The following is a 16,108-nucleotide window of genomic DNA, read 5'->3' on the forward strand; positions in this document are numbered from 1 at the left end:
CACTGTATACATTATAGTATTATTTAAAATCATATACCTACGCGCATATAACGTATACCTTACATTATGTTAGGTTATCGTTAGGCTAACGCCGCATAATGTGCACGTTGTTTATACCTCTCCGGGGACTTGGTAATAATATTCTAACGTTTCTGGGACCAAACATATATTATTTTTCAAAACAAAATTGGCTATGGAAAATCATAACTTACATTTTTAAATACTTAACAGAGTTTATTTATGCCAACAAAACCGTATTCGTGCACGCAGTATAATAACAGTGCGTATGAGATTATATGTTTCGGTATCTATTTCGGTTTGTATATATACTATAATATGTTTTTTAATAATCTTATAAATTTATTTCAGATTTCACTTCATAAATTCCTATCTTTACTTTTCTTACCGTGGTATAAAAAGTTATATCCCTATCGGCTATCTCTGCAGTACCTACCGTATACCTACATTATAAGTATCAACGTAACGTTATATTAGAATACATTATTTTAAATTAGACTTCGGTATTATGTTATTAATATGTATCACTCCATTTAATTGAAATTAAATTAAAATTATATAGTCATAATACAATAAAAACGACTTAAGTGATTTATACTTTTTAAACGATTCCTCCATGTCGGTACCATAACTTATTATTATCCATTTCGTCATATAGATTATTTATTTCAAATAAAAAATAATTATAGAAAATAGGCAATACCGCCTACGCAGACGATTCTAATTCACACACCTATATTATAGTACCTAAGCATAATATATTTAATCGGCTGGATTAATTTACTCACTGGTACATTAAGTGGTATATTTATTAGAATACGGACCAAAAGATGAAAAAATAGTTTTACTCTCATACCGTATTATCATGATAGTAATTATGATAATTTGGAAAAAAAAGTAAAAAACATCCGTTTCCATTATCACTGTTAAATTATTTCGTTTTAAACGAAATGCGAATTGTTGAAAATAATGTTTTAAATCTAACCAGCCGCGTTGTTTATACATGTACGCGCTGTGTATTTTATTAAATTTTCTTCAAACATGAAACACATTTCATTTTTATGCGTGCCAGTGGTCTGTATACAAGATTTTCTCAGATTATTAAATTATGCGTTTGGGTAGGTATTATTTGTGAACATATACACGAACGTGAACGCAAATTCTGCAATACGTACCGATTGTACTGTAAGTGATTTGTACGTAATATACTATTTTAATAATATTGGTAACAGAAAACTGTAAAATTATGTGTATTTGGTACCTACAACTGTTCCAATCGGGTTTGTTCTTAATTTATGTTTTTTTCATAAAGTTCATTATCGAATGTAAACCGACGTTTTTACAGGCGGATCTCATAATCTCATAATTATTATGATAATATAATGTACTTAACATTGTAGTGATTATTTTTCTCGAAAGTTTGACGGTCCAATCAGACACCAGACCGCAGCTGTTAACTACTCAACTATACGACGACTACATAACCGCACCCAAACTAGATTTTGGTAAATTTATTGACGAGTTCAACTAGCACAATACGAATAAAGTTTATAGTATAAATGATTCAATTAGTCAAAATAACCGTAATGAATGTATATTGTTGGTGTCCAAGATTTTATCAGGTTCGAAGACTGTTTCTCCTTCAAATTAAACCAGATTTTGCTCTAGATATTTTTAAAAACGAATTCAGAGATGTGAAGGTCTACCTCCCCATTAGTAAATACCTATTCTAAAAAAGTATTAGAACCGATTGAGTAGATTTATCATCTGTTAGGTAGGATAGGTATTTATTCGGCCAATGAATTCACAACTTTGCACGATCGTGACGTTTTAAATACAATACGGATTACGGGCTGATGATTGACTAACTGACGTCGAGACGCATAATAAACATATTATGAAATTGATCGTCAAAACGTATATAGAAAATTATAAACACTACTTACGGGGTCGATTTGGACTGTTCGATTTTAAAAAAGTATGTATTATAACGTTTTCGATATTATTGTAATAATTTGAAAAAAATAATGATGGTAAGTACAAAAAAAAAAAAATTTAATTATACCGTATTATAATTTTGCGGACTTATTGTAGTTGAAAAATATTTGTTTTGTACCGAATTGGTTAAAGATAAAACAGTCTAATGAAGTACGTCAACGTCATGAAGACGAAAAGAGTTTAAAATTAAGACACTTAATAATTTCTTACTTTTAAATTTGGAACTATAGGTTAATGTTTTGTTTTTAGCGATTTTAATAGTTTTAAGTGAGAAAAAATATAAACATAAAATTAAATATCGTCAACTATTATTGTTATTATTTGATTTTTTATTCATATTATGACTAGGGAATTATTACAGGTGGAAGATTATAATATTATTATTGGGATACAAAGAGTCGTTAAAAATAATATTGATTTAAAAACTTAAATTGTATGTATATGCAGATGGAAATTATTTTTTTAATATAATAACGATTCGGGCAACTAATTTTTAATTCATCTAAGTAGCATAAAATATTAAACTAATTCCTGTTAATTTACCTTCGCCAGCCAATAACTACCTAGCAAACAGTGCAGTGTTGTATGTGTCGCTTATTTAGGCTGTACAGATGGACAGACGGTTTCTTGTTTATAAATTCTAACACATTTGCATATAAATAAGGTAGAATAATAATTTAACGTTATAATCAGAACTAGGATTTTATGGAACTTAGTACCTGCAAAAGTACTGAAAACAGACAAAAGAGAATGAAAAAAGTTACCGTAATAATATTATACTTAATATTTTCTAGTATTATTGTGGTGGCCTGCAGTAATGGAAGTCATCTCTCGAAATAAATAATGTAAAAAATCGCCTAAAAAATCATTATTTTTATTAATAATTTTCTAATACGCATTGTATTACGATCACAATCATCTATGTCCTACTGTAGGGATGGCAACTTTTTCTACCGTTACGTGCCAAAAATTATGAATAATATTATGGTATATATATACATAAATAAGAAAAAAAGTTTAGTTTAAATGTATTTGTTGAGAAATTTAATAATAGAAATTACATTACTAATTATTAACGTGCCCTCAAAATATTTTCGCGCGCCACGGATTTGTCATCCCTGCCCTATGGGACGTGTTTAAAAATACATTGAAAATTAACTCGATTAACTCGACGATTTATTGCCTTTAAAATTTTGTTTTTACACAATAGATAAACAAAGTGTAATGCAACTATAGGTTAGGTCATATCATATAATATAAAATATGATGATGTCGTTAAGACATATTATTTTACAAAATATATTATACGCTAAAAATTCACGTAAAGAAACGAACTGTACGTAAAGTACAATTTTCTATTTCACTTATTTGCGTTGTGAAACAAAGTTTTTGATCTCTTGACAAATATATAAGTATAATAATACAACGGACGGATTTCAGTGTTTTTCGCGTCATTTTGACGAGCGTATAATGCGCGAGATCCCATTATAGTCGAGCCATTGGCCTGGACGCGGCAAAATGTTGTCTGGTTCCAACACACACATACACACACACACACACACAAATACAAATACATGTATATTGTATAAGTCATATAGACATGGGTCGATACTGTTCAGCGTGCTCGCCAAAACCACGGGGTGTGCGTGTAGGGTGTCCGAAAATGACCGAGAAAAATTCCTATACCTATATTATAGCCAGTACGAGTACGATGCAGTGATTATAGGTTTATATGGTTTCATTTTGTAAATATCATGGTATATGCGTGTAGGCATGCAGAGTGATTCACCAAGCATGCACATCTTAATCTTTTCCTCCAATACCTAATGAATTTCTTCAGATTCTGATTTTTGAAATTTTAAAATATGGGTACCTACTTTTTAAGACCATATTATTTCCAAATTCTCGGGATTTCTCGCTCTACTTAATTACTGTCCTAGCCGTGGTGTCACAAGCTGCTTGGACGCTTGGTGAATCACCTTGTATACGGTATACCCACCATACATCTATGCAATAAAATCAAGTTGGATAATTTCGTAACCAATCTCTGAGAAACGATTTACTTGAAATTGTACATAGACATACATTTTGGTCTGATGAAAGTCAGAAATCACTTTGTTATCTAACCAGGTAACATCCTCGTTCACCAGGAGACTACCATAATTTTCCTATTCTTCCCACGTGAGGGTATATAATAATAATACTGATAACAATACTTATTATTATTATCATTATTATTGTTTTTAAAATCTAATATATTATAATTTATAATTGATCGCTATGGATCGGGGTTTAGATTTTGGAAATTAAATAATAAAAAAAAGTGGGTAAGTGGATGTCATTCTGCTGTACAGTAGATGACAAGCGAGTCATTGTATAATGGATTGTATTAAAGTTGAATTCAATGATATAATATCATTGTATAAGAAAAACGATTCTGAGCGGAGACGGTTTATCAGTCTGGATTTTTTAAATGTATTATTATTTATTATTGCCTTTAAGTTGAATTAATATTATAATATTAATATAATTTGCTACGGTGATAAAAAAATCGTCAGAAATTAAAATCTCCTATTTTTAGTGGTTTTCGTAATTTGTCGGTAGTTTATCCTGTATAAACTATTAAGAAAATCGAAAAATGACCTCTCTAAAGTACCATTTTGATCCAATTTGCAAAAAGATAAGGTACTATATGTTGAAATCGAAGCACTCCTTCTAGTAAAAAATTTGTATACAGGATAAAAAAAAAAAAAAAAAAAAAAAAAAAAAATAATAAACACCATTGTAAAACCACTAGCTTCCTCCCTCCGCCCAGAATCTAAAATAGGCACCCAAATTGTTGTGATATATGCGTATCAACGAACCCGCCCACTGAGTCTATTGATCACTTTAAGTACCAGCTGTGGTTGGACGGGTGGTGTCGATAAGCGTTTGGCGATTAGGTTTTAAGTTTTTTTCCTTTTATTTTTCAGATGAGCCATCCACGAGAATATTAATTTCGTCCGTTTTCGAAGATTCGCAAACAATTACGTCATCTAAGGCGGACAAAGAAAACGAAATATATTATATACATTATACACTCGACAGCAATGCAATAATGTCTAATGTCTGTACTCTATAATATATATGATATTTTGTTAAGTATAAATGTTCCACTCATTTCGAAATCTGCAGAATAAACTATTTTTAGCAACGATGTGTCGATCTTCTCATTCGCACGATTTCAGGAGAGGCGATGGGAAGAATCTAGTACTAGGTACGGTCATGGTGTTTCCAAGTGATCGTGTTTTCGGATTTCTCGATAATATAAAGTTAAATGAGCCTGAACGTATAATCACAAATTTTATGACCAAAAACAGCAAAAGAACACTGAAGAAATATGGAGCCACGCTATTAATACAATTTTTATTTTTATATAAATCTAATATAATATTTTAGTTTATGAACCATTAAATCTTCGGAAAGCTCAAAGTAGGTACCTACCTAACTAATATTTTCCAAGTTGGTAGTATAAATGTTACGTGGACTTATTTAGTTATTTGGTAGTTTAGGTTAATATTTCACGAATTCGCGATAAGACATTTTGATTGAAACGAAATTGTAATATATTTTTTAATCAACAGAATGTAAGCGCATATTATATTGATATATCGTAGTACCTACGAAAATGTAATAATAACGCTTGTTCAATTTTTTACACCCACGTGTCTAATACCAATGATATATTCTACGTACAAATTCAGTTCATGTCGGAAGTCTGACACTTCCTTGGGTTCTGAGTTGCCTATTCGCGTAGGTGCCATTAATAAGTTAATATTCAACAGTGAATATAACAAGGAGTAACATCAAAATGTATTTTTAGTTATATTTTTTTTATAATATAAGCCCTAAAAATGTAACGTTTCAACCGAGTCTTTCAAATCCCAGTCACATATTGTAAACGTTTGATATTTGTCCACAATACATGCACCGCTGATAATATAGTTTCTGGATAAAGGATAAAGTGTCAGCAAAATATCACGTAGCGATGTCACGAATTCCAGACAACACCTATATTTTAAGCTATCATCAGTGGACGACAACAATAGAGAAATCATTTTCTCGATTCGGTATGGCAATGAAAGACAATTTTCGAGCTATTTATAAATTTATAATAATATGAGTCGTTGGTGATCGAATAATACATTATTAAAAAAAAAAAAAAAACGATCACACATTTTTAATTTTGTGAACCCGTGTACCTATTCACTATTCATGTCTCTTGGCACGAATAATTGATTTTAAACACTACGCCGTTGGTAACAGAAATACTGCGAGTTTTGTAAAATTCACCTGTCCGTGGGTATCGTTGATACATGTGCAGATATAATGACTAACCACCATGGTAATGTACTTAAGTCAAGTATATCTATTAACATGCAAGAAATCAACTTGTACCAATTTGGCCACTGTTGCTAAAATTTGCAGTGCTGTTTACATTTATTGTTATTTTTTTTCCGGACGAAGTAAAGTAATGCGGCAAGTAAAATATAATTAAATCGGAAAAAAACAAGGTGTCAAGGTGTTATGAAAAAAAGTGAAAAATGTAATCAAACATATTCATTTTATTTTTTTTTATATAATTATTAATTATAATAAATTATAATAATATAATATGATAATGATAAAATGTATATTGTACACATTTTTTTTTTTTGAATACAGATTAGAGCAACAATCATCATAGAGCTAGTCACTGGTCAAAGATTCTGAGCGGAGCGATGGATGTATTGATTTTACTATAGTAAGAAAAATAGTTAAATTTAAACTTTGAAAGTGCGGGTTTCTGGTAGGAAATTAGTTCTAGATTATATTTTGGGAGGTCAAAGCAAAAAATTCCCAATGCTTTTTCAAACAATCGGGAAAAACTAAAAACAAAGCGAACATTAATTGTTAGCATTTTCATATTGTTATTAAAATAGTTGTTCGGTGACATAACCTTGATGAAAAAAGTTAGACCGCCTTCGTTGAGAATCCTTTACAATAATATTATTGTTTATCATTGAATTCAAATTATTGAACGCACCCATTACGGTGTCCTACTCGACGAAGCTCGACTACTCTTGACCTATAACAACACTGCAGTACAGCAGAGAGGTTCCCTATATTATACTCGACATCGTCTGCAGTTTACGAAGACTGCGTGCTATTTCAGACAGACGATTGCGGGGTACGCGGCGACATGAGATCAGAAACAGTATTTATTTTTTTTGCGTCATAAAATACGGTTCGATTTAAAATTTGTTGTAAATTAATGATTAATCGTCCACTAAGCCACCACGTTGACACCGAATTCGATCGTTGCACGTTCATATGATAAATGGTCATACTGCTGCGGCAGACTTCATACCCGGGTTTGCCGCCGATTTGTCAGCGGAGTGTCGAGTGCTGTTTGCCCGAGCGAGGTTTGTGACAATTTCGTCGGTCGAATGTATAATAATATACGCGGTTACTATGCGTTTTGAGATACATATTGCGATATATTATTATGCGAGCGCCACTCCCCACCCCTTCGTAACCGCGAATTACCGCATATTATTCATACATATTATTTATAACCACAAAACGTTATAGAAATATTAGCGATAAAAATTGGATATTAGCAGTACGCGACTACGGTCGTCCGCGGTCAATGGACGATCCTAGTTTTATGTTCCGTTTTAAAGGATTTAAACGGAAAAGTCCGGAATCGCGTCCGTGGAAAGAAAAATAGTTGTAAATCGTATCGTAAAAAAAAAAAAGCGAAAAATAACATAAACTTTTCCGGTAGAAGGATTTTTTTCGGCTGTATTAGCTACTACAACAATTTAATAGCGTTTTAAAGTTTTAAAAAGTATATACGCGACTCTTATATATAGGTACAAATAGTTTCTAAATACATTATTATCATTTTCGAGTTACGATAAAATGCGAAAAATATCCGCATTAATATCCTACGACAAAGTATATGTATACTATACAGCGATGGCAGATCGTAACTTGTGTAAAAAAAAAAATGAAATAATAATAACAAGAAATGTCTGGGTATATTTTTTAAAATACGCTTTTGACAGACCCTTTTGCTCTCACTCATTCGTTCTCTCTCTCTCCCTCTCCAGCACGATCTCTCGATGTCGACAACATCCATTTTTGGATATACTTCGGGCCGAGCACTTAAATACATAACTATAATACACCGAAAATCCTCCTGCCCGCAGAGATGTTTACGATCCGTTTAGGTTTATTGGTTTAAAACGCAATATAATAATAATATATTCTTGGCCCTTTTTTCATTCATCTACATAATTTAGCTAGTGGATATTATGCTCAAGTATAATATATATGTATACAATGTATATGATCTCTGTGTCTCGGACTCGGTACGCGGCGAGTAATCTTTCGATTGGACGTTGATGTGTTTTTATTATTATTATTATTATTATTATTATTATTACGCCCATAAACACTTTTTCGGGTGGAAAGTGTCGTCCGAAAGTTTCGTATAAACCACTCCGTAAACGCACCGGTAATTCGAAGCAGATGGTACTTTAAACAGGTGATTTTTGGAATTCACTAGTAGTTTTCTGGATAATCACAAAGGACTATACCCAAAAACCACGACCGTATAAGGAAAACCCAAACGCGGGTTGGATTTCCGTCGCGCAGGCAAACTTTTAACATTATTTTAAAACTTTTAAATAATCCTGGGGACTTTAAATTTTCACATTTTAGTGTATTTTATGTATGCACGTTGTAGACGCATGATAAAATTTACAAAACAGTTTTGTAAAATGTATTGTTTTATAATTTTATGACAAGTGGGTAGGTACTGAACGTCTCAACATACTCTACTGTAGGTAGGTACAGTAGGTGTCGAGTGGGCTACTGTAGTAATGGATGTGTTAAATTTGAATTCAATGATTTTATACCATTGTATACGAAAAACGATTCTGCGTGAAGACTGTCTGTTACTCTATCAGCTTGAGATATTTTTTATTATATTTTTTTCATTGGTCACACAAATTTACATAATATTCAAGATCACTAAAATATCCAGTATTTTATATCATATTATTATTATTATTACTATTAGCCATCGCCCATTAGATATTATTACTATTATTATAAACTATGATCCCTTAATAAATCATTTAGTCAATAGACCTACGAAAGTACAAAATACTACATACTTTAAAATAAAAAACTAAAAAAATTCCGTTTCGAAAGTCTATGATAACCTAAATATTGTTATCTCAATATTTTTAAAATTTCATTAGGTACAGAAAATGATGATTTAGGTAATAGTAGAATATTTCAGGTTTCTATGATCAATACTTTTCGAATTACAATAAACAAAACTAAAACCTATGGTTGAGAAGTCGTTTTTTATGAATAGATAATTTCGTAAAAAATAAAACTTCAGACACTCATAAAAATATTTGTAGAAATACACACATTTTTTTATTTATTATTCTCGTAAGTAAGACTTGTATGGAACCTTTTATTACCATTTTAAGTTTTAACTACCTACTAATTCATTTGTAATTGTTCATGATTTTAAAATAATTTAAACTTTAAACGCTTATAAAAAATATTGGGACTATGTATTTTAAATTTTTTAAATAGTATAATATAAACAAATGATAAGGAATCTTGTGATATATTTTCAAGCTTTTTTACTCAAAAATAAAAACGTTATAAATACAAAAACAAAAAAATATAATTTACAACACTTATAAACAGCATAAATAGATCCAGAGAATTTTTAATATGATTTCATGTCTAGTAAATGCTAATATAAATATTCCGTGAGAACTTTAAGTTAATTAATTTTTGAGTTACATCAATAAAGTTGAAATACATTTTTTCGAAAACTGGTAATCTTGAATAGTATTTTAAATGTTTTACTTTTAACCCCTCTAAAGTACCAACTAGATCAAATTCACTCCTAGAAACCACCCTCAACGTTGAAAATCGAACATTTTTCCAAAAGGTGATGTTGGACAAGAAATAAAATACACACATTATTGTAAGACCAATACACTCGGAACAAAAAAATTACCTCAACGTCCAAACGACATCGACGACGCTGCGTTTTGTCAAAGCCGGTGGCAAAAAAAAATATTCGGTATTATTGGTTTACGTTTTCGGTATATTTAGGTGCGAATAATTTGGTCAAATAATTATTAACATTCGGCGGTATCTACATAATCACGAGCATAATATAATGATAGTGGTTGTACTTGTTGGTGATATTTATGAGTAAAAACGTATTTTAATTTAAAATCCCACGTATTGTTCGTGTTCGAAACCACGTGACTTTAAAGTCGTTCCTGTGTCTGCTTTTTAGTAATTACAGCCGATACAAATATTCAGTGACCCGTTTAATGCTAGCGAATCGATCTAGTTGACGTAGACGTACGCAAGCACATTCGATGTTTACAAATTGACAATGTTTTTCATGTATAGTTCCTGGAATCACAAAACCGAGCTCTTAATATCTTATTAGTTATTATATTATTATTTCTACCATCGTACAATATCAGCTCTAAGTGGTCCCGTGTCATAATATATTAATTGCATGTTCATAGTAATTAGCGGATATAATATTAAGTTCATAACTTTTCTATGACGGGATGTTATACTAATTACCCGACGAATTCGATGAATACTTATAAACTTATATTTTTTTTTATAAATTATATTTAGCGTAAAAAAATAATGTTCACCCCGCGGTGCGTAATACGATATTGTGTAAAATTATTGAAATTTTTTTTCTCCACATCGTCCTCGTGTCGTAACTGCGTGACTAAGTATAAGACACGGATAGCGATTAGATATTTTAAGTTAAGGCAGCGTCGTGTACGTCTCGATTCGATCAATTTCGTTTCGTGGGCACGGTGCAGTATACGATGGGCGTTTCGATCGAAGGCGGGTCAGTTCGGACGAGGTGCCAAGACGTTTACATTCCACCCGGGAGGTATATATAGTGTTGTCTCGGGAAAAGGAATAGTATTACGTATTGTTATCGCCTATGAACTGAATGGGATATGGACCACGCGTATAGGTCTATTTTTATTATCATTTCGTGGTGTTTAGAGTATATTATTTTATCTGCGACCGGTTAACAGTGAAAAACTATTTTAGTTTTACTGTTGTATTATAGGTCCCGACATATATATACATGTATTACATAACGATTCTACGCGGTTTGCTACAAAATGTATAGAGTTAAGTACGAATAGAAATAATCGTTATTAGGTTTGCCTACAACTATCTCATTGCTTTTATTGACGTTTTCGCAAGCCTGCGCCGCTCTATTTCCCCGGTAAATTTGTTTTGCATTCGAAAAAATGAATCGCGTACCAATTTCGACTGCATTTATTAATTTAATTTAACTTCAAACTTGGCTCATTTATAAAAGTAAATTCTGCGGAAACTATTCATTGAAACCTTGAACCGCTGTAAAGTTTCAGTGTACCTCATTTAAAATCTCTTTCAACGTTCCACTTGAGAACATAAACCAAACAAAATCGAGAACAATCCGAAAGGAACAAACCGAATAAAAAAGATGCTTCTACAAATATTTTAACCGATTGTTTATTTTGTAAAAATAACCTGTTTGTTTCATATAGCGGTACAATAATTATTACGCCATTGTGACGAGGCTAATTTCGTTCTAAATTTATTGTAGTGCAATATATTATATAATATGGCTAATAAGTCAAACTCATAATTTATGCATAATTCATAATATTATCATTTTGTTGTTTTTCATAAACGAAGTACCATGGTTTATTTAACTACAATATTCTAATTTTCACGAATAAATAATTTCAATTCAAGTACGCACATTTGAATAACCTGTACCTATCTACCTATTTGTATACAAAATTGTTTTGCATTTTAAAATGTGTTTCATTAAAACAAATAGCGATGGTTTTCACATTATCGATATTGTATCATCGTTCATCATAATATACAACGTATCGTTTTATTTACGGGGAAAACAAAAAAAAATTTACAATATTTTGTTTCACGAATCTGATTTAAACACGGTATAATACACAATCGGAATTAATTCCACGTTTGCCCGAGGCTAACACTGGTTGGATATTTTCGAATTTATATTATGATTATATTTCGTTCATCGAATTTCGAATATATAACGATAATGCCCGACATTTTTTCTAATAATAATGACGTGCCGTAATCAAATATTATTATATTATGTGGACTTTGTTTAAAAACGAGATTGTGGGTAGCGGGTGGCAGCGCTTGCGTGCGTGGTGCTTTGTTTCTCATCGGAAATCGCTAAAATCACTGGATGCGTTAAAAAAAAAAAGTTAATATATTTAATTAACTTCTAAACTTTCTACGCGTACGAGATCATTCGCAATGGGCATTATCCATACATATAGTGGATGGATGGATGGATGGTTTTTTTTTGTTTTTTTTTTTTTGTTGAAAATCGACCAACCGATAATGATTGTTTTCAAGACTTAAAAATATTTTTAAAATACGCAGACTGCCAGTTAAGTTAAAATACAACTCAACAACAATAGCCCTGCTCCGGACATAATATTATATATTATTAAATATGTAGAAAACGGCACTGATAAAAATATATTTTTATTCAACCAATATTACATAATATAAATATGTATATAATATTTTTTAGAGAATTTAAATTTTGACGCATAATATGTTATCTCTTACCTACCCTTTACACAGTTAATATATTTTACTAAATATTATTAATAATTCAAACGAGGGATAATTTATTATTATTTGTTATTTCGATGTTGACATTATAGGTCACAAATAACAGGTTAGTTTTCGGGGTACAGATTGTTGGGTTATCGCTTAATGATAAACTATTTTGATGGCGGGCAGAGCGGGAAAGGTTTATGAAAAATGGAATAAAAATATGTACCTATCACACTGCGTACATACGGCAAGTGAAATACGTGGCTGGCAACGAGGTAAAACCTCTAAGTTATCTGCTTGCCCAGGAAATTAGTGTAGAACACGATTTATGGATGAATAAGATTTCCAACCAAATATTCTAATATAATATAAAATGTTTTATTTAAAAATTAGGAGGCGCTGTCCTTGATCGCTTCGATCACCATTACCCTTTTGATGGGGGGGTCAGGACCCCTTGACATTTTGAATTTTAATATTTGTAATTTAAAATATTTTAAAATAAAATATTCGCAAGATTAAATATAGAAAACTCTTTTTAAGTATTTAATCATGATTAATAGTAATGTATTTATTTTTTGGTCCCCGTGATAATTATATGATATGGATGATACAACACTTTATATGCATATAGATAAAGAAATTAAAAAATACGTTTTCCCCCTTAAAATACCCTATTTTATAACGAAGAGAAGACTAGTTAAACGCGATTGCAAGCTGTAATTCATATTTGAAACTTGGAAAATGATTAGTTCTTGTCGTTGTACTGTTGATTTGTTTCATTAATTTTGATCGCATTTGTCTTTCATAATATTTTATTATTACATCATGAAACTAGACGCTCGAAGTTCGATTTCCGCGTCACACTTCCGTGGTAGTATATTTTGCGCCGTTTTCTAATATCCGTTCGCGAAAGGTTACAACTAATTTCAAAAAATAACAACAGTGACTGTACTTTCTCACGTGCCCTACGACCGGCAGAGTATTGTTAAGTCTCGTCACGGCGCGACTTAACGCTGAGCCTGGCCGATAATAATAATAATAATAATAATAATAATACAATTGTGTGTGACGACAATATTACATAATATATATTATAAAGCGTAACAACGATATATTACAGCAGTACGTCAGCCGCTCGGTTTTCCACGTGATACGAGCTCGCAATTTTCTCGGTCGGCGGACATATTATTATACAGCTACGTATATGATATAAATACGCCAAAATATAATAATATTATATATATTATTTCGATCCGGGCATATCCGGTGGGAAGTGGTGGCGGGGGCGAGAGTCTTTCGGCCTTTATAAAGTTTTTTTGTTTCATATAATTTACAACATATTATATAATATACCTGTCACACTTTATAATTCGATACGAACCTATCGTGGTCATATATTTTGTCTCTCCCAGCCATACCATAATAATAATATAGGATATTTGTCCATCGCCGCCGCCGCCGTCGTCGTCGTCGCCGTCGACATGCAGGTTAGCGGTCGGTGCAAATTCCGTTTATTAGCCACCGTGTCCGGGAAATATAGGTATTATTATTATTATTATTATTGTGGCTATGACTCCAAAATAATATTGTTTAACGTCACATACAGTCCAGGGGCTCACGGGAGGCTCCGTCGGTCGGACGATTTATTACGACGGCGTGCCGTGCCCTATATGCCCGGAAACGATTGTGATCCATGTGGTCTTGCTCACCGCGATTTATCGCTCGGCCGCGTAGCACGAGAAACGAATGAAAATTTTTGAAAACCGACCGAAACGACATGGGACGGGAATTCACATTTTACAAAATCGACTCTCGTCCGCCAGCAGCGACTTAAGAATAAATAAAAAGAATATCCCTTCATAATCGAGATTTAGGTAGGTACTTACAAGATTTTTTTCACAGGCGTCGATAGTGAGAATAATACATTTTACCACGAATTCGAATACCTTTTGAACAGTAACGCACATGTGCATGGGTAGGCGTAAAGTAAACGTTTAAAAAAATATAGATATTATAATAGAAGCATAATATAATAATAATAATATAATATTATTTTATAGATATTTTTCTTCTGTAAGAAAAATTAAGGAATCATAGGTATTATGTTTATCGGTATAGTGCAGTGGACAATTAATATTTAGTAGGCACGGTAGGCAGTAGCATATGCTTCATTTTGTAAGGAATTTCATTAATTTTTTTGTTTATATTGTTGATTTGAATTCTATGACAATTATAAACAAAGTATTACAAAAATCGGCGTTGCGACAATCGGCATTGCGAAAATCGGCGTTGCGAAAATCGGCTAGAAAAAAATGGAAGCTGTCCAAAAACAAATCTATGTTAAAAAAAGAGATTATATAAAATCATGTCGTCGGTATATTAAAACAATTATTACGTTGGCAAAAATGTACGGTGATCTATGGATTTCGGTTACGACTTATACAAATTATAACAATTTATCCGTTAACCGTTCGAATTATATTTGTCCCAACTAATATTTATCTACCGTTCATTTTTATTTACTCTTAACGTGCTCAAATCATTGTTGGACGTACCTTATGTGTTTGTCATCGGAAGACTACGTTGAGTCATAAAACCGTTCTCGGCCAAAATTTCTACAGCTACGCAGGTAAACGTTAAGTGCAATGGTTTTTTTAAAGTTTCTTACAGATACACTTAGCATAATATGGAAGATTTAATAAAATATTGTAATACAGCGATGACAGCACTCACGGTTTTTATTTTTTATCTTTTCTTATTTTAGATTCTGAGTGGAACGATGAATGTATTGATTTTACAATGATGTGTGTTTCTTTTTTTCTTTTATTTTTTATTTTTTTTGTGTCTGTGTACACGATGAGTAGTCGAAATAATGCTTCGATTTTCAACTTCAATATCTTGTTCGATCGGAAAGTGAATATCGTTGGTGCATTGGGGAGGTCAAAATTTAAAATTCTAGTAATTTTCAAAAGCGCCAAGAAAAACCAAAGAAAAATTAAGGAAAAACGGGAATTTTTACGCAAAATCGATTTTTCACAAAATTGAATTTGGTTTTTAGTGTAACTTTAAAATGACCGTAGATACATGAAATTTTGATTGAATGTTTATGTTAACATTTTCTATACACCATAAAATTTTCAAAATATTTTGACTTATTTTGAGCTCTTTACGGACATTGTCAGTTTTCATTTTTTTTTTAGTTTTTTTTTCTGAAAATATCAATAAAATTTTATTTGTTAATTAAAAAAGCTTGAAAATTTAATAAAAGGCATCTAGTATATTGTTTCAAAAGCAGATGAAAAATATTAAAAATTCTTAGTCACAGTTTTTTTTTATAAGGCATTTAAAGTTCAAAAATTGACAA

The 16,108-nt window shown here is 31.5% G+C and overlaps 2 protein-coding genes across 2 annotated transcripts in view; one reads left to right on the plus strand and one right to left on the minus strand.

Annotated features, from left to right (window-relative positions):
- ACYPI34668 (pleckstrin homology domain-containing family J member 1-like) overlaps nucleotides 1–5,212 on the plus strand; it is a 45,328-nt gene extending 40,116 nt beyond the window's left edge. Inside the window, 1 exon segment of the mRNA NM_001246086.1 lies at nucleotides 4,989–5,212. The gene's annotated coding sequence lies outside the window, so the exon portion shown is untranslated.
- LOC100160185 (inactive tyrosine-protein kinase 7) overlaps nucleotides 1–16,108 on the minus strand; it is a 306,264-nt gene that overhangs the window by 21,497 nt on the left and 268,659 nt on the right. The gene's annotated exons all lie outside the window — the stretch shown is intronic.

The sequence above is a fragment of the Acyrthosiphon pisum genome, chromosome A1, assembly GCF_005508785.2.
Source record: "Acyrthosiphon pisum isolate AL4f chromosome A1, pea_aphid_22Mar2018_4r6ur, whole genome shotgun sequence".
In the NCBI taxonomy this organism is placed as follows: Eukaryota; Metazoa; Arthropoda; class Insecta; order Hemiptera; family Aphididae; genus Acyrthosiphon; species Acyrthosiphon pisum.